The 23693-nt window shown below is 43.1% G+C and overlaps 1 long non-coding RNA gene across 6 annotated transcripts in view; it reads right to left on the bottom strand.

Annotated features, from left to right (window-relative positions):
- The window catches only part of LOC115094958, a 39003-nt gene extending 16366 nt beyond the window's left edge, over positions 1-22637 (bottom strand). For 5 of the 6 annotated variants that reach the window (XR_003857651.1, XR_003857653.1, XR_003857652.1 and 2 more), the window contains exon 1: positions 22539-22637. This is a non-coding gene — a long non-coding RNA (uncharacterized LOC115094958). Of the gene's footprint in view, positions 1-3313; positions 3436-22538 lie in introns of all 6 variants that reach the window. The other variant, XR_003857650.1, reaches the window with a different exon arrangement.
- Positions 22638-23693: the final 1056 nt, after the last annotated feature.

The raw sequence follows: 23693 nt of genomic DNA on the forward strand, positions 1-23693 counted from the left end.
CTCTTAAGTCTGATGGGTGCCCTACAAGTCTGTCCCCATGGGGCTCAGTTTTGTCTGCTTCTTAAGGTTTCACATTTTGGTTGGAAGCCCCCTGTCTTTCCAGTGATCTGAGGCCATTCCAGTGCTATTAATAGCAGGGGGGGGGAGGGGGTAAATTACATGGGGTATTAATGAGTGGTGCCACAGTTGCTCCCTGTATGAATCAGATCTGGTGCACTATGGCAGAGAGAGGCAACTCCGGTCCTCAGATAGCACAAGCCATTTGGGGTTTCAGGATATCCACAATGAATATTCATGAGGTTCATTTGCATGCAGTGAAGGTGGTGCCCTAAGGGTTTTCTTTTTCATTTGGTGTCTATGGGGAAAAAAATGCTTAGTTCATACAATTGCATTTTCCTTCTTCCCTGGAAATTGCTTAGGGGCTACATTTAAAGCCGCGCCCTCCCGCACAGAGCACCCCCAGGCTGGGGTACTTTCTGCTCCGCCCTTCGTGCCTCATTAAGAGCAGGAATGTTGCCCAGGGTTTGGGGTCAGTAGCATTGTGCTGCTCTGGCTTGATTTTGATTCAGCAGGGTGGGAATGCCCTCATATGCAGCACTAAGCCACTGAAGCTCAGCGCTGTCCGTGGCGGTCCTCTCCTTCCACCGCTGGGCACGGCCATCCTGCAGGCCTCTCCTTCTGGTGTTGGGCCTGAGCCCTAAGGGACTGGGGGCCGTGGCCTACCCAGGCCTACCTGTGGCTACGCCATTGCTGTGGATTGTGAACAGGAAGCGGGGAGTGAGACAAGCTGGTGGGTTCTCTGAGTGGAGGATGGTAAATAGTGCAGTGCCCCGGGGATGTGCACTGGAACCAGTGCTTTTCAGTCTTCTGAAACAGTCGCTGGGTAGCATTCTCTAGAGTTGGATAGCAAGAGATTTCTAATATACTGCCCGTCTAGTTTATAGAGAGGTTCCCTAATGCTTGCTATTTAATTACGTAATAAAGTTAAAAAAAATAGCTATCCTTTCCACTTTTATACAATTTTAAAAATGTAAAGCTGTTAGGGAGCAGACAACCCGAGCAAGGCCGAGCAGTTTTCGCTAATCCTTCATACAGAGGATAAAATACAAAACTCCTTCAAAAGACCAATTCACTTCAGAGCCCCCAGATATCCCCACTTGGCTTGTCCTCGGGTATAGATCTCCTCTCGGAGGCCGTTTTCAGATTTTAGCCTGTACTTTCCCAGAAAAGATCTGTACCTTTTATGGTGGCCCTGGCTAGGATTTTTGTGTTTCCTTTTTAAATTGTTGCCGCTTGTCCATTCCTTAGGTGGAAGCCGAGCTCACATGCCCTTGTGCCCCTTCTGACTGAGGCCAGATAAATAGGAGAGCGTTAAAAAATGCCATCTCTGGAAATGAAATGATAAAAGACATGGGGCGGATTGGAGCAAAGACGTCTTATACCTGAAATGCAGTAATGCTGTGAGCTGCCTTTTGCATGATTTTGAAGGGCAGCTAAGATTCCAAATGATTAGAGGGGCAGGGGGGGTCTTAATGAGGTTTAACTGTTCTAATTGCTAAAGGCAATGCTTGTAAAAATAAATAAAGAAATAAAAAAGTTCATTGTTTCTTTACTGTGAATACCGGATTTCTTAGCTTTTACCATGGGTATTGCGGAACGTGTTTTACGCGTCGATGCCAACCTTTAAAATTGCCCATGGCATCTAAGTCCTGAAATGAAAGAGGTGGTGCAGCTGCAGCCACCGCTGCCGAGAGCTGCCCTTCAGCCTTGAGTGCCAAATGACAGTGGCCTGGCATCTCCAGCTCTGAAAGGCAATCATTTTGAACCTTCTCGGCGCAACAACCGCCACTTTACGGCTAAATATACAGCGGTAATAATCATCCGGTGGCGTTTTCCATACAGCACGGTAGTTAAGGAAACCTTTGACCCTGGCCTTAATTGCAGGATGAGGCATCCAGACTTGGCTGGCTCCTTCGGTCCCGGGATCTGGGAAAGGGTGGCAGGAGAATTAGGAGAGCAGGGAGCCCTCAGACAGAAACCCTGGACTGTGGGCAGAAGCGGGAAAGCGTTCAGAGCGAGGAAGGCAGGTGGCTACTTCAGGTCGGCCACTCCTTGCCCCCAACTGTTTCCAACGAGGAACAGGGGAAAGCAGTGAAGGCAAGTGACTTGCCTGAGGTTATAGAGAGGGAGACGGGGGGGGACGGACGTGTATTCCGTGAACTGGGGGCGCCTCTGCCCAGCTGCACGTCTCGGCGCAGCTGGGCAGAGGTGCACATCTGCTCTCCTCTGCACCGGCTGTGGCTCGGGATGAAATGGATCCTCATCCTCGCTTCCTTTCGCCTTTTGGTTTTCTGAGCGGGCTTCCAGAGAAACCCGATGTCCAACCTGTTTGCAAACATTTCCAAAGAGCTGAATGCAGCCGCCCCCCCGGGGCTATCTTTTTTTTTTTTTTTTCATCCAGCTGTGGCTTTCCTCTGGAGAAACCTCTGGAGAAACCTCTGGAGAAACCATACAGAGGGGGAAAAAAAAAGCAAGCCTCGCTGTCCGACTAAACAATGAATATTCTGAACTTCGAAAGTCCCCGTTCAGCAGGAGAAAGTCATTGTCACCGTGTAGGGAACTGGCCCAGGCAAGACACCACCTGCTTAAAGGGGGCTGTTTAAAGATTAGGCGGCTGCTGACAGACAGATTGACCACCAGGTTGCTAGGAGCCAGCGGAGCAGTGCGGGCCGAAGCTGTTGCTTGACCGAAATGTGACTTCACTTTGATCCCCTTTTCGCCTCATACAGCTGTGACCCCCCCCCCCCCCCCCCGCCCTCCTCCAGGGCTCAGGGTCTGATCCTGCAAAGAATTGTTATCCGGCTAACTCATATATGCTTTCCAATAAATAATAAAGGTGAAAGGCTGCTTAATGCTGATCAGATCGATCTCTATATATATATTTAGTGCTGGAAAATCTTTTCTTAACCATGTAGATAAACGAAAGGAACAAATAATAAACCGCACACCCGATCGTATTTATGACCAGTGCCTGAGTCACCTTTGCATAAATACATTTTAGGAAGCTTGGCAGGTGTAAAATGTGAATGACGGAGAAACGATTGAATGCGCTCAGAAATCTGCCCACAATATTCAGCCGCAATCAGGCAGACTTGATTTCAATTCCTAGCAAACTTGGTTGATAAGTAAAAGGAAACATACGGGGTTTTTGTTTTGGGTTTTTTTTTTTTTTGTTTTAATGTAATTGCGGAATTGTACTGAGCCATTTCTTTCATTTTTCCCCCCACAAGAATGGTACAATATATATACACACAAGTAATTTAACTTTCTTCTCTTAGTGTAGTCTCTTTGCCGCCAAGTTTCGTTAGAATTATCCAATTTTTTCTTGTTTTCTTCAAAAAGGGACTTGTTTACAGTGGTTTTCTTTATTGTTAGCTAAATGGAGAGAAAACGGACAACCTAACTATATATTTTAAAAAAACCACACACAAGACAGTCTTTCTGAAGTCTTAATGTTCAGAGCAAGATTTTGTCTCTCCTTCGGGAAGAGGACAATAACAAACATCATAGACATTTCTATAAACATCATAGATATTTCTATGTTAAATAACAAACATCATAGACATTTCTATGTTAAATAACAAACATCATGGATATTTATATATTAAATAGGGTAGAATGTACAGGGGGACACCGAAAGATTTTTGTACTTTTTGGTTTGGTTTGTTTTTTGCCAAACTTATTGGACACCTATATGATGGGGAAAGGATTGGTTAATTATCCAGGAGGAGAAAATCTGGGATAACATATTAGGGGAGGGAGTTTTGTCTGTGACAAAGTATATCAGAACAGCTTTAAAGAAACAAGGAATGTAGCAGAGGAAGCCTCATGTTTTCTTTAACAGAATGAGAAAGTAATGTGTACAATTCCGTCAAACTTTCGGAAAATGCAAAACAGCAAACTATATTCTTTGGATTTTTTTTTCCCCTTAAACATGTGGCCTGAGTAAGGATTACCTTATCGACAGAAATCGACATAAAAGGCACTGATTCGGAAACCCAAGGGAAAAAAAGTAATTATTTAGTATAAAAAGTAACAGATAACAGCTCTCAACTAGCTTTTAACCTATAACTTTTCTATGGATCCCAACATAAATTATTCCGACGTAACCTTTTAAAGTGACTTCAACAGATGTTAAGTGGAACGAAAGGTAAAAACAAAGCTTCATAGGACAGGAAACCGAATTTGATTATTTTTTTTTTCTAGGCAGGATGGAGAGGAAAGCTCTTTAAGTCTGAACAATTAAAATGTGGTTTTGCTAAACGTACACAAAAAAAAGGACATCATATTTACTGATATAAACTTGGATTATGCGAAAGGGTGGCTCCTGTCCTAAGTGCAATCTAAATTAACTCAACAGTAAAAAGAAAAAAAAAAAATCAGTGCATTCAGTGGTCTGTTTGTAATCTCCCTCTTTTACATGTACATAAACAACACGTGAACAAAAATATACACGGGCCACCTACCATGCCAGTAAAAATGAATGCAGCTTTCGGTGACAACGGATAATTGATGCACAAATCTGACAGAAACGCCATTTCACCTCGTCCTGCTTTTAGCTGGAAGTTGGTCGTCTCGTGCTGCCGAGTCGAGTTCCCCCAGTGCAGGAGCACGGGGGAAGCAGAATCGGGTTAAAAGCTGAATTTCGGGGTGCCAGGGCTGCTTTCTTTTGACCTGTTTTATCATTTTGCTTGGAAATGTTTTTACTGTACAACGCACGAGCTCAGAAGTCTTCGTGCATTTCACTTCACGATTGGGAAATTGGGGCGAAAAATACACATAGAAACAATGATCCTGAACCCCCCTGGAACCCTGAACCCATTCAGCACTCGGAAAGTGGTTTGACCAGAGCTGGGAGAAAGTTTTGCAGCTTTGCTAACCTTTGTATTAACGCTTTGCCGACTGAAAGCCACCATATGATCTTTAATGCTCATTCAAAGCGAAATAAAAAAACAAACAAACAACGCTAAATCCTTGGACTTAATAATCAATCGTGATAATTTATCACTATAAAAACGACACTAACATTTTGGTAACGATGAGCATTTATAGTGTCAAGATTGCGAGGCATGCTTGATATGCCACCGGTATTTTTCAAGAATGAAGGGAGAGGAGCAGGGGGGAGAGAAAGGGAGAGATTGCATTAACATGTGTAGCTTTTCCTATTCTAAAACTAATTTTATTATTACTTGAAAGGGGGAGAGGACACTACACTGGCATTCATTGCAAAGCTGTTGTACATTTTACTTTGCTATTGGAGAAAACATTGACGCTGGGCGTCGCATTTCTCGCCTACTCGTTTCAAGCTGAAACAGTCCATGCTGTGTCGTTTAAAATACTGAATTATTATGACCGAACATGAAAATCGGAATCGTATTTCCAATTCAAAGAAATAAATGAAGGATAAAACTAAAAAAATGAAGGAAACCGCAGCCCCAAATCAGGCAGCGGGCTGCAAGAAGGAGTAAATAAGTAAGAGCAGGAGCAGCCAGGTCCAGCCCCGGGGTTGAGTTGGTTGCAGCTCGTGGCTGAGTGCCCGCAGGAGAGCTGGTGCCCTGGTACCAGTACAGGCGGGGGGGGGGGAGGAACTGCACGAAATAAATCTGCAGCAAGCTGGCCCGCCTCGTGAAGAAAGGCCCATCTTTTTAAGAAGACCCAATGTGAAGCAAATTTGAACATCCAGAGAAAACGTTGTTTTGGGGTTTTTTGGTTTGTTTGTTTTGCTTCACTGCTGCTGCAGTAAAGAAAAAAAAAAAAAGAAATAGCTTGAGTGCTGCAAACGTTTTAAGAGTCGCTTAAAAAATACGTTCCTTGCGTTACACGGAGCTGAGTGCGAAAGCGAGCCGAGGGAGCCCCGTCCCTGCTGGCGGAGCCGGAACCTGCGCGCGCGCGCGTTTTTAACGCTGTCCGTCTATCTCTAGACTTTAGCCGCGAGCAGCCCTGCCTGGAGAGGACGCTGTTTCCCTCGGCAGAGCTCACTGGGGGGGGGATTTGCTTTGAGGGGCACGAGTGGATAGCGCTGCGCCGGGGCGTCCTCATTTACAGCCAGGGCAGCTTTTCGGATAACAGGGGCGACGAGGCGCGTCCATGTGATCTCCCGTCGTGGCCCTCGGCAGCCGCGGTGCTTCGCTTTCCCATCAAAAAATCCCTAAAGATGGGGGGGAGGGGGGGTTATTTGTTTGGTTTTAATTAAATTATTTTCGTTTTAATTAGTGCGCACAAAACCTTAAAGGGAAAAAGGATCTCCTAGCCAAACTCCCATGTTTATTATTATTATTATTATTATTATTTTTATACAGAGCTAAGCATTTGTTTTTCAACCCCGATTCTGCCGATTATCCCACTCTCATTCTTCGTCATTCTGTGGCTCTTCGCAACTTTTCGTGTGTCTAACGATCAGAATCTACCTCGGATTCAGCAAGAATTAGACAGACAGACAGACAGACAGACATTGCACTTTGAACCATTTATAAGATTCTTTTTTTGGGGGGGGGGGGGAAGGTGATCACCAAAATGTTAACAGTTACTCTCTGTAATGACGAATACGGGGGGAGGGGTTGGTTGCCGAGCAGCTATGGCTACGGTAACAATTGCGATAGTAAGAGACTGCAGAATAAAGATGCTTAAAATGATGATCCATTACATAAAGAAGGAGAGCTGCGGGGGAGGGAAAGAGATCCTCTAATAAACGCTCACCGGAGTAAAAAAAAAAAAAAAAAAAGCCAGCGCTAGAAACTAATTTGCTCCAGCAGTATTTCCACATTCCCGTGCGTTACGACAGACAGCGCTTCTTTGCGCGAAATGTTCTACAGAGAATGTTGAAGGCGTTTGGCGGGTCGAGAGGATGTGCCAGCGCGGGCTTCAATGTGCAGCTCCCGGGAAACCTATCGACTCGTCAATTCCAAGCATTGATCTCGCACACTTTTTTCATTAATGCGTTGCGTCTTTGCTTTCAGCAACCATTCATTCGACATATAAATAAATATGCATTTCTAGCATGATACTGCTCCGATATACAAACAAGAGAGGCTGCGCTGGCTAATTGGGTGACAGTGCTGCAGATATTTCGTTAGCTCTCAGGTAATAAAACCCCTTTCACTTTTAAAATCTGCAGTTTTCAGATTCTGCTGGCAGCTGCCAAGATTCAACTGCTTGTTTTAAACTGACTGATGGAGGGTGTTTACATGAGTCTGCTTATAAAGATTATTTTTTTTTTCTGCAATTGTGATCGGATTTAAGTTTCAAAGGCTCAGAAGGGCCCCACTTACCTCCAAGCCACACTCTGTCACTATGCCAGGAATGAAACAATTGGAAAACACAGGTTGCAAAAGATTTTATATGTTTTGTTTTAGTGTTGTGAATGAACAACTCCTTGGCATGAGACTTGTGTGTGTTTGGGGTGGGACTGCAAAAGAGAGAAAAGCAAGAGGAGAGGGAGGGGAGACAGAGAGAGAGAGAGAGAGAGAGAGAGAGAGGGAGAGAGAGACAGAGAGAGAATGGTGTCAGGGTTAAAATAAAGAACTGTGCTGGACCTGCATTCCATAAAAGAATGTGCAAGTAAGCAGAACTGCTGCACTTTTTTAAAAAAATTATGCAATATGTATTTTTTTCTGCAATATGAAATAAAACCAACTATTTCACTAAAACTTGTAAAAGATATGTAATGCAATGCTATGGCTAATAAATACATTTGCGATTTATGAAACTATAACACATTACATAAGAACATAAGAAATTACCAAACTGGGTCAGACCAAGGGTCCATCAAGCCCAGCATCCTGTTTCCAACAGAGGCCAAAACCAGGCCACAAGAACCTGGCAATTACCCAAACACCAAGAAGATCCCATGCTACTGATGCAATTAATAGCAGTGGCTATTCCCTAAGTAAACTTGATTAATAGCAGTTAATGGACTTCTCCTCCAAGAACTTATCCAAACCTTTTTTAAACCCAGCTACACTAACTGCACTAACCACATCCTCTGGCAACAAATTCCAGAGCTTAATTGTGCATTGAGTGAAAAAGAATTTTCTCTGATTAGTTTTAAATGGACTACTTGCTAACTTTATGGTTTGCCCCCTAGTCCTTCTATTATCTGAAAATGTAAATAACCGAGTCACATCTACTCATTCAAGACCTCTCATTATTTTAAGGACCTCTATCATATCAGGTATCAGCTGTCCCTTCTCCAAGCTGAAAAGTCCTAACCTCTTTAGTCTTTCCTCATAGGGGAACTGTTTGTTCCCCTTTATCATTTTGGTTACCCTTCTCTGTACCTTCTCCATCGCAATTATATCTTTTTTGAGATGCGGTGACCAGAATTGTACACAGTATTCAAGGTGCGATCTCACCATGGAGCGATACAGAGGCATTATGACATTTTCCGTTTTATTAACCATTCCCTTCCTAATAATTCCTAACATTCTGTTTGCTTTTTTGACTGCTGCAGCACACTGAGCCGACGATTTCAAAGTATTATCCACTATGATGCCGCAATCTCTTTCCTGGGTGGTAGCTCCTAATATGGAACCTAACATCATGCAAGGGTTATTTTTCCCTATATGCAACACCTTGTACTTGTCCACATTAAATTTTATTTGCCTTTTGGGTGCCCAATTTTCCAGTCTCGCAAGTTCCTCCTGTAATATATCACAATCTGCTTGTGATTTAACTACTCTGAATAATTTGGTATCTTCCACAAATTCGATAACCTCACTTGTCATATTCCTTTCCAGATCATTTATAAATGAAATGCACCATTCCTTTCCAGATCATTGAAATGCACCAGTCCACATACAGATCCCTGAGGCACTCCACTGTTTACCCTTTTCCACTGAGAAAATTGACCATTTAATCCTACTCTCTGTTTCCTGTCTTTTAACCAGTTTGTAATCCACAAAAGGACATCGCCTCCTATCCCATGACTTTTTAGAGGCATGTAAGATGTTACTATATATTAATACAGCATGGTGATTGCCCAATTATTATTTTTTTTCTGCTGGCATTGGGTTTTATGTCATAAGTGAGTCTACATGAGGGCAAGTACATGATTTAGAGCATGCTACATTTATTCTGGTTTCCTTTTTTATTTTAGAAGGCAGATTTAACTTTCCATTAACGACAACAAATGTGGTTTCACCTTAATATCATGACAGTGTTTAGTGTAATTAGTCTCATCTCTTCCTCTGTTGTTTTCAGCCTGTCAGTTTCCTCTTGCTCCTTTTGGGGTTTCAGTTCAACCAGAGCCAGCCTCTGTGGAGCTACTGTGCCAAGACCCACAGTGAGAACTAACTGGGATTTTCCCCCATTTTAGATCCCTTCCCTACTCAGCTCAGCCATGGCAGTCACAGTCACAGTCCCTGGCAGAGGAGGCCTCAACCTGAGGTAGACCCTGAGTCCGGCCCACTAAGTTTCCCTCTTGAGCCATGGCAGATACTCCTTCCCCTAGAGCCTGTGAAAGCTACCTCAGATGCATCCCAGCAAGAGTCCTAGCACAGGAATCAAATCCAGGTCCTCTGCGGGGCAGTTCGAATTAGTTCATTGGGAAGGGTGCTTTTTTTAAAATCCAGGCAGTGGCATAGCCATGGGTGGGCCTGGGTCAGCCACTTTGGGCTCAGGCCCACCAACCAAGACTGTTGCATTAATGCCATCACAGGTCCCATCTCCATGATGGCAAAGAGGAGGGCCTCAGAAGAAGTAAGGCCACCACGGGATCCCATCCCCGCAATGGTGACGAGGAGGGCCAGAGCAGCAAGGCCATCATGGGATCCCATCCCTATGGTGGCGGAAGTAGGTCTGTAGCTGGGTCTAATGGAAAAGCCCAGCATGTGTGTGGGTGAGAATGTGTGGGTGAGAATGGGAGCTTGAATGTGTGTGAGTGTATGGGTGAGAATGGGAGCTTGAATGTGTGTATGTGGTTGAGAATGAGAACCTGGGTGTGAATGTGGTGTGAGGGGGTGAGAATGAGAGCTTAAATGTTTCTGCTCTGCACCTGTTCTGATGATTAATGCTATTTTATTGTAGTTATGGTGATTTCTGGCTTTTTGCAAAGAGAATTCATGAAAAAAAAAAATCAAAGAATGCTTTAATTTTTGTTTTATTACATGATTGATTGGATCTTTTTGTTTTCTTTGCTTTTTACATGGTATGCATTTATAAACTGCAATAAATATAGAATGAATTTATTACATCTTAATAAGTAATTTTTAATTCTGGTAAGTGCTTGAAATAATTGAGGTAAAATGTTTTAAAGTTTCACACATGATCCATAATGGCTGTTGCAAACTACTTAGAAAGCCATTGTAGGGTGCAGTATATGGCATTATTTAAAAATAAGAATACAACTAGTAGGTCTCAGTCATGCATGCCCACCCATGTTAACCTTATGCCCACCCAAAAAATCCAAAAGTAGTTCTTAGTGGAAACCTACGGCAAATGCAGCTGGATCTGGGACTAACCCTGAATCTGAGGCAGACCCAGGTTGCTATGATAGAACAAACTAGTGGCTGGGTATGTCTACAGGTTGGAAACATAATATTAGTAACAACAACCAGCAGTCTTAACAGAAATGCAGGCTCTCACATAACTGGATCTGTCTGACGGGCTTCATAGAGGACCTAGGAGCTCGGTTGTTCAGGCAACAGCTATTTAGATTATTTTCACTTTGGATTGTCTTTCCAAGGAGCTAAAGGCACGTACAATCCAAATCTTTCTGGTTAGACAGGGGAAGACAGGGGTACTAAGGATCTAGGGAGATCTTCTATACTTGTCTGCTCAAACAGAGTAGAAATGAGGAAGATGAGAAAAACTGTCCTAGATAAGAAGAGATACCTTACACGTGGCTGCACTTTATGGCTGGCAGTGGGGAATCATCCTGAGTAGTGTGAATAAGTAGGCAGACTGGATGAGCCGGCTGAACTTTTTTTGTCATCATCCTCAACCATAGTGGAGTTTTTGTTGTTGTTGTGGTGGTTATTAAGGACTGGAGTTACTGTGGCTGATAATAAGTGTCTGTGACTAATTGTATAAGTTGCACGTGAGACTTTTTATTGAATAAACAATACACTTGTGACTAGCTTTCCATTGACTAGCTGTGAAAGTAGCAAAGGCTTTGCAAAGAAATGTCTAAATTAGTGAGTTAGTGGGAGAACAATTTGGTCTGCAAATGTCTTCTCAATGGTAAGCAACAAGGGGAGATAAATGAGGTTATATGTTAGATTCAGTTCCTGTATCCCTTGCTTTTGCTCTGTCCCAGCCCCGTTTGGCTCAGCATCAGGATGTAACTGAAGGAACAGACGGCATACCCAGACTACTTGGGGGATGAGTGACAGAGGAGGCATGATGTGATGTGGTGCTGCTTCAAAGGACAGGATGACTAACTCATTAGTAGCAAGCTACAATAGCCCAGATGAGGGGGAAGAGACACAATTTAGAAAAGAACAACATTTTGCATCTCCACCCATTTCCCCACAAGCCCATTCCTAACGCAAACCATTACCAGTTAGGGTCCCAGTTTTCCACTGGACACGGAAAACTGCATTAAGAACTTTAGAAAACAGGTTTCGTTGAGTATGGAAAATGGCGGTGGGATCCTATTGATCACAAGGTTGAAAGAAAACTCTTACAGGTACATTTTCGAAGGAGTTATGTGTGTAACTGTAAATGTAACTACTACGGTAGCAATTTTCAAAAGCCATTTCCGTGTATAATGTGTACTTACGTGGGTAAATCTTGTGGACAATTCAATATTGTACAATTTTCAAAAGCCCACTTAACACAGGTAAAAATGCATTTAAATGTGTTAAGCAAGTAAATACTTTTGAAAATCAGGCCCTAAATATTTTATTTTTTTTATTCTGCTTTTCAGGCACTTTCAAAGTGGATTACATTCAAGTGCTGTAGGTATTTCCCTGTCCCAAGAGGACTTACAAGCTTAAGTACCTGCTTCACTAAAGGTTTTTTCCCATAGACACAAAATGGGAGAAAAGCCTTAATGAATCTGGTCCTAAGTTTGTACCTGAGGCAATAGAGGGTAAAGTGACTTGACAAGATCACAAGGAGCAGCAGTGGGATTGCCCTGGTTCCCTGGTTTACAGCCCCACTGCTCTAACACTAGGCTACTCCACTATAAACCTTAATTTGCATAAGATGCATATTTATCTTTGAGCGTTAATGATTAAACAGCCAAAAACAGTTATTGAAATAAGAGAGCCAGTGATTTGGCACATGCTGTAAAGTTTATGTGTGAAGGAATTATGTGAGTGGGTAAATAAAGGGAATTTAGGAGAATCATTTTTTGTCTTCTAATGGATATTTTTCAATATGGAATACAGACTGTATGATATTGAAAGCAACATAAATATCATTTATAATGAGAATAGGCACATCTCTCTCTTTCTAGCATTCTCTTTTAGCTGTGATTATAGCAATGAGAACCTGTATGATGGTTTTGGGGTTTTTTTGGGGTTTTTTTTGCACTTCTTTGTCTAATGAGGCAAAGAATTCTCTATGCACGAGAAGGATCCTTTGTGAAGCTTTCAGCTTCTGAAGATAAAAAGATTGAGAATATCAGCAGCTAGTTTCCATTTCACCTAAATGAGTTGTTCTCACACAAACTATTTTGTATTATAGGTACAATACATTTTATCATTTGCTTTCACCGCTTGAAAACTGCCGTGTTCCTACAACCTATAGGAAAAGATGAGATAAAGGACAGCGTAGCCCTTGCAGGCCTGGATTTCCCAACAGGCACACTGGGGCACACTGGGGCACACTAGGGCACACTAGGGCACACCAGGGCACACCGGGGCACACTGGGGCACACTAGGGCACACTAGGGCACACCAGGGCACACTGGGGCACACTAGGGCTCTGCCTAGGGCGGCACAAATCGGGGGAGGCAGCAGGCCGGCTGAAGATTTGCTGCCTCCCAGCTGCCCTGAATCTCACTCAGCAGAGAATATTCATTCTGCGTCCTGCTCCATCCTCTCCCTCCTCCCTCCCCCCCCCCCCTCCAATGCAGAGAACCGGAGGGGAGGGGGAGGCTGGAAAGGAAAGAGCAAAGAAAAGAAAAAGCTGCTCTGTTCCCTCTTCCAACCCCTTCCCATCCTGGTCTCTACGGAGCAGAAGAGGCGAGGTATAAAGCCAGAGTAGATAGCAGGGAGCCTCTCTATTCCTTAATCTCGCCCCCTCTCCTCTTGTCATTTAGGGAGATGAGAGGAGGTAAGCACGGAGCAAATAGAGCAGAGCAAAGAAGCCGGTGAGCCTTAGACCCTCTGCTGTATTGTCCTTTGTCAGAGCTGGGGCACGGGAGGGGGGGGGGGGGGGGCGAGAATGATGGTGGCAAAATCCTAAATCCCTCACTGAGCCCATGGAGTTGCCCTGCTTTCTGCCTTTTGCAGGGCCATTCACCCCAGCTGATTTCCAGAGCTCCCTTCAGGCCTTAGGTTTCCAGGCAGGCCAGCAGAAGCAGGTGACTGACTCTTTATAAGAATCCCACAAATACTCCAGATTCATTTTCCATCATTTGAGGGTCCTTCCTTAAGTGCTTAACCTCCCGGAAGACTTGTTTGTAGGCTTAAATATCAAAACGGGAAATTAAGACAAAGGAATCCCTTTTCAAGCAATCTAATTTGGCCGGGATAGGACCGGGAAACAAGAATCTTCGGAGAACTCAACTTTAAAATCAATTAGAGGGTTTCAGGATTGAGTTTCACCATAATTCATGTACATATGATTGCTAATAGTTAATATTTGCCTTCTACGGTTTTGAAAAAAATGTTAATGGTTATAGCACTGATAAGTGTAGTTCTATACTCCCATTAAACATGTCTGACATGTGCCTCAGCCTAGCAGGCTCCCAGTATATGACTGGGTGGGGAAGATTCTGGGTAGAATTACAGTTCAGCTTTTTGCAAAAAAGGGTTTTGGTTGAGGTAGGTAAAAAGGAAAAACAGAATTGTGAATTCCTATATCTTGCAGGAGCCCGTGGCCACCGGTCCTGGCCCTAGATCCCTCCCCCCCAACTGGAAGAACCAGAAGAGGGGAACCCCGGCGGGGTTATCATAAATAAATAAATAAATAAATGTGTTCGGGGGGACATGGGGCGGGGCTTGTAAAATCACCGCTGCACTCACATTTTGTCTCCATCAGGGGGTGAAGGATGAGGAATGAATCCACCAGGAATTTCTCTTTACTTTTAGGGAGGGAAGGGGGCTGGGGGGGGGGGGGGGGCGGCTCACGTGGGCCATGCAGTCCCTTTAAGGCTGCACAGCCCCACTCCTCCCGAGCTGGTGTGTGTGTGTGTGTTTTGTGTGTGTGTATGACAGTGTTTAAGAGTGTGTGTGTGTGTGTGTGTGTGTGAGTGAGTGTGCATGGTATGTGTCTGGGTGTGAGTGTCTGTGTGTGTGGTGTGTGTCTGAATGTGTGAGTGTGTGAGCGTGTGTGTGTGTGTGTGAGTGTGCATGGTGTGTGTCTGTGTGTGTGAGTGAATGTGTGTGGTGTGTGTCTGTGTATATGACAGTATGTGTGTGTGTGTGAGTGAGTGAGTGAGTGAGTGTGAGTGAGTGAGTGAGTGTGTGTGTGTGAAAATAAGCCAGTAAAGCCTTTTTCGCATGCCTGTTTTCATAAAATCCCCGTCTAGACTTGTTTTACACGATTTTGCCTTGCGGCAGCTCATTAGGCATAGTTAGCTGCACACTAAACTTATGAAGACCACTTTTGTGAAATGTTTTGCAAAAGGAATTTTTGCGACAAACGTCATGCAAAATGCCCAGCTTCTCTCGAGTTGTGCATTTTTGGATGTTGTGCAAACTTTTTCATGCAGAAATCCATTTTGCAAAAAAAAAAAAAAAATGTGCACGTTACTAAGTCAGTCTCGAAATCCATAATAACAATCAAGCAAACAAATAATCGTTGCATTATTTTCAGCAAATGAGTTGTCATTCCTGCATTGTTTATACTACAATAGTCAATAGTCTATGAACTATGGACCACCATAGCACCACATTTTTCCCTAAAACTAGATTATTCTACAGTTGTATTTTAAATACTGTTACTCAAATGTGAGGGATAGCCTGCCAACTCTTCTGAAAATAACAAAATCGGCACTAAAAAGAGAGAAACAATATATATATTTAAGGATCAGTGTTCTATGATGCATTAGCAGGTTCTTCTTAATATAGGTTGGAGTTGTAAGCCATCATGCTTGAGAAGGGAACAGGGCCCTCAGAAAAAGAATCAGGTGTCGGTCTTCAGTGTGGGATATTGTTATTTTCAGGGTAATAGTTCTCAGCTATATCCTTCCAGCCCAGTTACTATTAATAGACTGCATTAACATATAACGCTCTTCTTGTTCATGTTACACAATGGAAACTCAACAGTTACAAATGTCTTCCTTCAGTGTATACTGCAAGCTCCTTGCACTGCAGGCAGGATGAAGATCGTACGAGAAGCGCTTTGCAGCTGCTTTCCCCTCTCTTTTATCAAACTGCTTGATCTTGCTATTTTAGATTTTTCCTTCTTAGCCTTTTTTTTTAAATAAAAAGGTTATTGTTCTGGTCAATCTAAGAAAATGTCTCTATTACAGTAAAATGTACGTTTTTACACTGTTGTTTAAGGGTTTAAAACTTCTACAACCCTCTAGTGTTCAGCCGTGCAATTGCAGCTCCTTAGTGGCACTGCACATTGACGTTCATATTAGTTGGCTTTTTAACATATTCAATACAGATTGATTTATTCTGTTCGAATTGAGTAAAAGAGTTATTGTGACTATTCACACAGGAATTTTTTTTCTCACTAATCTACTGCTGAGCCGATGTAGAGATCCTCATATACATTTTTATGAAACATCACAAGCGAATATAATAATGAGTATGATATTTATTCTTTTTTTTTTTTTCATATGGTATGCTAAATAATTTTGCTTGATCACGGACAAGACAGAGAAATCAATCTCTCTCGTTTTCCTCAGCCCAATCCCATAATTGTCATGATCCACAGCAACTGAGTTTTTATTCACAAACATTACACTTTTTTTTTTTTTTTTAACCGTATGTATTTTAAGAGACATACATCATTTTGAAATGTCTGCCTGGTTCACCCTCTACATTTGGTCCTTTTATGGTCGGGTTATATTGCACCGAATTAAATCCGCAGAAACTCGGGACTCACGTAGGCTACACGCCTAATCCCTGCTCTCCGGTAACGTGGGTACTCGATTGCTCTCTAGAGAAACCATGGCGAGCACCGGACTGCCCTGTAAAGCCGCCCGGCTACAAACGTGTGCATCAGCCTGCTCTGGGATCCCTTTTATAAGGCTAACTCCTATAGCGCCTACTCCAGGCTGTACGTGCGCTAGTACGTTTTAGGCATCTCTCAGCATAGCGTGGTATTAACCAGGTTAGCCTCAGGGGCCACGCACAAAGTTGCCATCAAGAATGTAAAGAGCACTTTGGAACAGAATAAAGAGAGCTGTTGTTTTAATTTAGTTTAAAATCGTTTTCTCATGTACCATTATAGCAACCCAAGTTTCCCTGAGGATAATCTGTTTTGTTCATAATTTTCAAGGAGTCGTGCTTCGATGCCACATTTAGTTAAATCCAAAACAATAATTTGATTTGTTGTTGACTCTGCTGAGACGATGCCATCTGTGAGAGGGGTCCTGGAAATCTTGGTGAAAGACGCGGGATTGCTAAATATTGGTTTAGTTTAATAATTGGAACTGCGATTATGTCGGCGATCTATTATAAAACCGTTTCTAATTCTATACAATAAAGTACTATTTGAAATTCCAACTTTGGGGTATTAATGCTTAAGGAAATTCATCTTCGCTGAATGAGATGTGAAAATACTCGTTACCTCTCAGCGCCAAATAAATGACCCATTTGCTAATTCAGCCTCCTGTGATTCAGCGGAGTACAATCTCCTGCGATTTCTTCTATGCTTCTCGGCTCTTCAGGAATTGGCAAACACAATAAGTCTGAAAGCAATTGTTTATTGTATATTTGAAGTATTGACCCGTAGTTAGCAAGGGAAGATGCAAGAAGGGAAAAAACCCAAAACATTGTTTTAAAGAGAGCTACATATATCATCTATCGATCTTTCTATTTATCTATATGTCTCTCTCTCTCTCTCTCAAAACAACATTTTGTTTCTTTAATCTTTGAATTTATTTGATACGCCAGTACTTAAGATATGCAATGATCAGCTGCTGTTAGGGTTTCCATGTTTGCGGAAGCCTGAAGATCTGGGAGAGCAAAACAAAAAATTTAATTACCAGGATCTTTAGTGCAGCACCAAATAATCCACTGCTAAAGCACATGAGACAGAAATATAATGGAAACTTTTACTGATGAAAATGCAAAACAATATTCAAAAAGAGCCAAGTGTATTCTAGGATTATTTTCAGGAAATAAAATACAAATAAAATGGAAAGGTCAATTTAAAAAAACCCAAAAAAACAACATCTGTCTGGAAAATAATATCCTGCCTACCTTCAGCATTGGTATATCGGTCAAAATGTTTGGCCAGTGAAGTAAAATCTCTTATGCAGTCATCTTTATTCCTTACACTAATTAAAGTTTGCTGCTCTGTATCTTTATCCTAAAATGTTCTGTGAAATTTGTAGCTGTATTCCCTGAAAATTCTTGAAAAAATAATCGTTTTGCTTTGTTTTTAGTTATACCGGTTTAGTTTGGGATATCTGCAGAAGATTCTCTTCTTGTTCTATCTAGACTTTGTAAACAAATCACAAAAGAGGAAATAGGTTAGAGAAAAGCAAGCTTTAGCTTTGCATTGGCTTTCATCTCTCTCCAGCTAAGGACTGAAGACCGAGACGGCGGGATTTGCATTCCCTGAGCCGGGCAACGAGTATTACACCGCTGCTGCTATTTACCCGAAAGAAACCTAAGCAGGGATCTAAATAAGATTTGTTAAATACCCCATCTGAGGGAAGCAAGCAAACCATGGCGAATAGTGAGATGTAACCTCACGGTTGCATGTGTGCGCTGCTGGCCCGCGAAAGTCAGAAAACTCCGAAAAACCTGTCAAGTATTTCATTGAAGAACGCCAGAAAGGGACAATTTGGAGAGGTGAGGGTGGCAGGCTTTGGAAACAGTCGAGATCTTGTCTTTTGACCAAGAACTAACGCCATTGAAATATAGGACTGACAGTGGAGCTAAACTACTTGCTTTTCGGTATGGCATGGTGCGCTATAAGATAGTGCGATTCACGGCTTGTTGCATGGGATGGTGCGGTACGACTGTGCATGCCAGTGAAGGTGATGCAATGTTAGCAGAGTTCATAGCTGTGTAGTCGGTTAGGCTGAAAGAAAATCCTAGGTACAATGAGTCTAACTACATAACACCTGCCTTCAGGAGAAAGGCAAAAAAAAAAAAAAGCAAGCACTAAAAGCAAAAGCAGTTGTGCTGCTGTGCCAGGTCTGCAAAATAAATTCCACCTGCCTAGTCATACCACTCACCACCCATATTATCCTATACTATCTATACGACTTTTCCCGTTCTGTGCATATGGAAAAATATTGATGGGATAAGGTCCTTACTAGTCTTATCCACCACGTCACTGCCTGTTTTTTCTTGGACATCTATAACCTTCCAAGGGAGTGTTCATGCCAGAAAGCTGGTCAAGATGTGTATTAGGTTAATCTAATTAAAGGATATCACTTTTTTTTTTAATTTTTGTTAGTTCCGTGCATAACCCTTCTGTTAAGTCAGCGAGTCTTGCAATGCATTTACAATGCGGCACAGGTTGGTGTCGCCTACAGAAATGACACAATGTCGATGTTTATCCCTTCCTCCAGCTTATTGACAAAAATACTAAATCAGTGGACCTAGTGTAGCCCATTTAGGGTGGGATAGAACGTGCACATCAAGGATCCATATTTTAGCAAAATACCGTTTTGAGACATATTATAGATAAGAATATGGATCAGGATGTGCATGAACTACATTACAACTGATTGCAGTTTTCACCATAATCATCTGTCTGACGGCAACAGTAAATTAGGTGTATTTTTTTTTTAAACTGCACAAAGTGCATAAAGGCCTAGTAAGCCTGGGGCAGGTATTGATAGCTTCCGCGAAGCACTGGTGCATGCCCAGGGCTGTGAACAGAAGCGACTGGTTTCTTGGCAGACCTGCTAGTCCAGCAACACCAGGAATCAGCCAGGAATGACGATGGGCCCCCGCTTTGGGTTTCTCCTGGGCCAAACCTTCTCCCAGTCCGTTACAGACGGAGAAGATGATAGGAGATATCGTATGGTCATTGTGAAAGCCTTACTGGGACATTTCCGCGCCGTGCTCCCAAGCATTGGGATCCGCCGCAGCCCCCTGCAACCTCCTCTAATCTCGTCCCTTGCAGGACGAAGCTGCCTCCCACTGGGTGGGCATTGCTTTAAAATTGGCTCCCTTGCCCGTCGTGTTCCTGTTCCACCCGTGCACCCTGGTTGTGTGCGCGTGCATAACAGCAACGAGGATTCACCGATCCGCCAGCCCTCATTAATAAAGGTAGGAAATCAGGAGGGGTCCATTATTCACGTGAACACCCTCACAGCCTGCTTCTTTCTCCCAGGGACACCGCTGCACTTTTTAAGGACCCGGTGCAGAGGAGGGGGGCAATGCCAATGAGCTGTGGAAAGGACCCTAAAATATGGCACCTTCCTGTCAACACCTTCAAACTGGAACATTTACAAGTGAACGAAACGCCAGTCTCTCTCCCTCTCTGGCTGACTCAGTCGCGTCTCTCCCGCCTCCTCCTACCTTATGTAAACGTTTAGGGATCAATTTGCAGAGGACCTCATCGTGCAGGCAGAGGGATGTGGCGGGGAGGGGGGGGGGGGGGAGTCGTCTCCAAATGGAGTCCCTCGTGTTAATTGAAAGCAGGGGGAGAGGAGAGGGGCGCGCGCGCCTGTCTCTGCCCTCGCCCTGGGTGGTCTGCTCTGGGATAAACACGCGGACCCCGGCCAGAAGAGCGCCCAGCGCAGCGTCTGCTCGGAACAATGCCCACCTTGACACATGGCCCGGCTCCCATTACAGTCTGGCCCGCTGCAGAGTCGGCTTCACTTAAGCAATTAGCCAGGAAAAATACCTCCAGTTAAGCGAGAGGAAGAGGACCCCAGCCTGTCCCTTTTTACAGACCGCTAGCTGTACTGAAAGACAAACAACCGCATTCGATAAAAAGATTTAAAAATAATAATAATAATAATAATAATGGCTTGCATATCATGCTTAATTTATTTATCTGTTTGCTTTCATTTCAACCTAAAACTCTACGTGACCTGTCCGTACTGGCAGGTCAAATAATATCAAAGGACAGAAACCCTCTTGCTTTCCGATTATATTTTCTTATTACAGCTCGTCTTTCGTCTAAAAACAGGTTTTAAGCATCTGCCAGCTTCACCAACTGCGGACTGCAAATAGAAGAACGGAAATCCTATTCTTTTTTCTTTTTTTTTAATTTGTTTTGAACACTGAAAATCACGGAAAACGAGCGCAAAGAGCAGCAACACTTGCCAGCCTGAGCACACGTTTTCTTCTTGTTTTGGAAGCAACCTTGCATTATGTTGCTTGCTGATTCTGTTTTAGTCCCCACGTCCGTTTTTCCTAAAGTAAATGATTATCAGAATTTGAATTTTTCGCGTCCGAGAGGTTATAGAAATGCGAACCGTAATATTCCTCCTCAACAATATCTTCAAATGCCAAAAGTCACTGAAAAAACAAACAAACAAACAAACAAAGCAGTGCATAATAAGATGCCAATATATATACTAAAGAGACATTTTGAGCCAGTTTCCGATAGTCTTTTTCACAAAAGAAATTGCAACTCATATAAATTAACTTAAATGTACATTTCTTTCACACCTGAGCTTTGGGTTCCCAATTAATGAATCCGGGGTGTGTGTGTGTGTGTGTGAGTGTGTGTGTGAGTGTGTGTGTGAGTGTGTGTGTGTGTGTGTGTGAATTTGTGTGTGTGTGTGTGTGAGTGTGTGTGTGAGTGTGTGTGTGTGTGTATGTGAGTTTGTGTGTGTGTGAGTTTGTGTGTGTGTGTGAGTGTGTGTGTGTGAGTGTGTGTGTGAGTGTGTGTGTGTGTGAGTTTGTGTGTGTGTGTGTGAGTGTGTGTGTGAGTGTGTGTGTGTGTGAGTTTGTGTGTGTGTGTGAGTGTGTGTCGGGGGTACTTTTAACTTAGCTGTAAATATTTTTCAAGAGCTCCAAAGAACTCCAATAAAAGGCGTGCTTTCTGCCTCATAACGCGGCTCCCTGGCATTATTTTGGAGGCTGGCTGATCCTATTATGAATACCAACGTTTCCTTTCAGGATGCCATTTTTGTCTGACTTATTCAGGTTTAAATACTGAAAATCTGAGAGGGGATTTTCCATGTAAAGCAGTTAAATACTGGATTTCGTACAGCAGTCAAATCAGAAACAGAGGCAGGGACACCAGGGTGTGTAAATACTTCTGCAGGACGAGGAAGAAGCAAGAAGTCCTGGGCTTACTCAAGAGAATTAAAACGCATAAAACATAATTTATTACATAAATAATGTCGCACTGAATTTCAAAACCTTTGCTATTGGGGCACAAAAGCCAATAAGCAGGCTTTTTTTTTTTTTTGTTTTTCCTTTGGGAAAAGACGGACATTTCATTAGGTAAATGAAATAAATAGCAGAAGAAGAATTATGAAAGTTCTCCGAGAAGTGGCTGCTTTTGAACGATCTCTTTCCCGGCGCATCGCCGGAGCCCTGAGGTAGCCAAGAAAGGGAAGGGCAAGCGCATTCGCTCGCCAGTATTTTGCGAACGATTGTGCTCGGCATCGCGGGCCCTGCAGCCGGCAGGCGACAAGGTTTCGGGGAGCTCGCCCGTCCGGAAAGCGTTGCATAAAGCACAGTACAGGGTTTGCTAGGGAGAGCTTCAGTGACCTCCTTTCTCCTGCGGTTGCTGTGTGTGTGGTGCTGGGGGGGGGGGGGGGGGGGGGGGGGGGGGATGCCGAGGTAATGCTGAAAATGCGCTGGGATTACAGGGCCGACGTGTTTAATGCTGACAGGTGGGATCCAGGTTTATCTTGCTGGGACCCCCGCCCGTACCTTTCAAGGTCCCCTTCTTCCTACCCCGAATGGAGCAGGCGAGCAGCGTCTCCCGAGCAGGGCAAATCCCATAGGCGACTTTCGCTCTCTTTTCAAAGGTCATAAAGCCTTAAAAGAGGATGGGGAACACGCACAGCATTTGGCCAGCCTTCCATAGCTCTCACCTATGGGTTTTTTTTTAGTTTTTTTGGGGTTTTTTTTGCAGATTTTGTTCAGAAAACCGCGGTCTGGCTTCGGGGCGTCCCGGGTCCGCAGCGTCGGCTGCTTGTGCGAGCCGGGGAACGGCTCGGGTCTGCTCTGTGTCTGCGCCGCTCCTCCTCGGCCCATTGTGCAAGGGGGAAAAACACATGGCCAGAGGACGGACCCAAATGCAAAGTGACTTACCTTGAGCGGTGAGTGGCATCTCTGCTGCGGAGAGGGCGACCTGGCGGGGTCTCGCTTTGCAAGGAGTGGCAGTGTGCAACTTTTGAAATTGCCTGTGTGTGTGAGTGTGTATGTGTGTGTGTGTGTGTGAGTGTGTATGTGTGTGTGTGTGTGTGTGTGTGTGTGTGTGTGTGGCATCCAGTGTTAGGAATCAAAGCCTGGGCACCCAGCACGTGTTTATAAAACAAAACAAAACAAAAATCTAAACAAGCAGCAGATAGACCCCATATATATATATATATATATATATATATATATATATATATATATATATATATATCTATCTATCTATATATATATATATATATATATATATATATATATATATATATAATTTTTTTTTGTCTTAAAGAAACCTAGAGAACATGTTTACATTTAGCTGTATAAACATCCTGCCCATGTTCCTATCTTGAAAAGAAATCAGAAACTAGATTTTAAGTGGGTAAGCCTCAATTCTATTGAACAGAAAGTTTAGAAAAGGAGCTGCAGTTTATCGTTAACTTCTTTCTTTTTTTTCTTTTTTAAATTTCTAATCCTTAGGTCTGAATAATCCAATCAGTCGCAGTTACATCCAGCTCCTGTAATATCCGCTGCACAATGCATGTGGGGATGAATAATAATAATAATAATAATAAAACAAAAATCCAGCAGAAACTGTAACGTTTTAACTTCGCTGGCTTATTTTTAAATGTAGGAAGAAGAAACACACATTTGAGCTAGCACCCACCTCCTCTCCCCCTCCCCCCCACACATCCCCACTCCCATTTAACTCCTATCATTTTTTTCATGACGATTAGTGCTCGTTCCAACCCAAAGAGAAGACACAAACACATCTGAATAGTAATAATAATAAGAAGAAGAAGAATTGCTTTCGCTTATAACTAAAGAAAGGTGGTTTGAAAAGTCCAACGTGTCCTTTTGAAATATGTATTATACAAGTGTTAATGTAAAAGCGCTTAATAGTAGAGCGGAATAATATACAGATCCCTTGCATTTATTGATTCTGCTTCAAAGAGGTAAAAATAGGCAGTTCTGCAACAAAAATGGGTTTAATACAAATATATTGAGTTGCAGAGGCGTGGTGCAGAGGTCCCTTTAAAATGCCCACCAGTGGTG

The sequence above is a fragment of the Rhinatrema bivittatum genome, chromosome 7, assembly GCF_901001135.1.
Source record: "Rhinatrema bivittatum chromosome 7, aRhiBiv1.1, whole genome shotgun sequence".
Lineage (NCBI taxonomy): Eukaryota > Metazoa > Chordata > Amphibia > Gymnophiona > Rhinatrematidae > Rhinatrema > Rhinatrema bivittatum.